We start from the raw sequence: 1,322 nt of genomic DNA on the forward strand, positions 1-1,322 counted from the left end.
CTCAGAGAGCAAGAAAAGCCCCTGTCAATCTTCCTTTCAACCCCTAGCTGCCTGTGAGAGGCTCTCAGGAAGGGCTACATGAATGGTTTTCTCTAATGACACCTCTGTCAGCATCCAAAACAGCACAGACTGAAGATAGTAAGCACTTCATTATTAAAAGTTAAAACATTAATTTGATAATATAATAATTATTATAGCATTAACTATTACATATTATAATGCTTATTCTTACTATCAAGAAAAATAAAGTAAAACTAACTTTTTCACTGCTTATGTTTTAAATTAGAGAATCTGTTTAGTGTAATGGATGAAGATGCTGGCTGGCTTGATTAGCTGGTCATGGAGTAATAACATATTATATATTAATATAATATTAACATCAGTAAGATAATGATGATGCTATTCACATTAGTCACGTGAAACATAACAGAGCCCATCTTCTTTAGAGGATGTGACTCACGTGGTTAATTGATGCTCTCTAATTGTACGAGGACATTTTTTGTTCAGGGAATTTCCATTCTCAGGGCTGATTTCTTTGCTAATTCTGCTTGCAGTGAGGGCAGTGAGGGTGTAGCTGACACAGTCTGAGCTAATTCTGTTTGTAGTGTGGGGATTGCCTCCAGAACCTGGTCTCCTTGGGTGTTAAAAGGACCTGCTGAGAACAAAGATTCACTCACTGACTTTGTCACAATGCTGATCCGGGGGTCTGACCAGCATGGTGATGTCCAAAGACATGCAAACAATTGTCCTTTAGGTCCTATTCTGGATGACCCAAACCCAAACCTAAACAAATAAACCAAAGAACATTAAAACCAGCCCAAACCCATCCAAACAGAAGTGCAAACCTTGGAGAACGTTACTGTGTAAAATTACCAAGATTTAAAAATTATCAGTGATAGGTTTATTGTAGCTTATATGTGTTGTGTATATAAATAAATATTCTTTTTACAAAGAACCAAACACTAGAGACTGGAGAAGTAGCTTGATAAAATGATTGATGTACATGTATGAGGACCAAGTTCAGATTTCCAGCACCCATGTATATAAAACAAAAAATCAGGGACATCAGTCTGCATTTGTAAAGGCAAGGCTAGAGAGGCAGGCCCAGGTAGTGTGGCCACCCAGACTAGCCAAAACAGTGATCTCCAGGTTCATGGAGAGACCCTGTCCCTTGAAAAGAATGACAGGAAGCAGGAGGGTGAACACTGATACCTTCGTCTAGCCCCCTCACACACAAGGACAAGTGCAACCCATGTAATACATGCATACGTAAATAAGCATAAAGATTATAAAGCTGTAGTACTTGGCACCTTTATGGTGAA

The sequence above is a fragment of the Mesocricetus auratus genome, unplaced genomic scaffold (genome assembly GCF_017639785.1).
Source record: "Mesocricetus auratus isolate SY011 unplaced genomic scaffold, BCM_Maur_2.0 Super-Scaffold_100010, whole genome shotgun sequence".
Classification (NCBI taxonomy): Eukaryota; Metazoa; Chordata; class Mammalia; order Rodentia; family Cricetidae; genus Mesocricetus; species Mesocricetus auratus.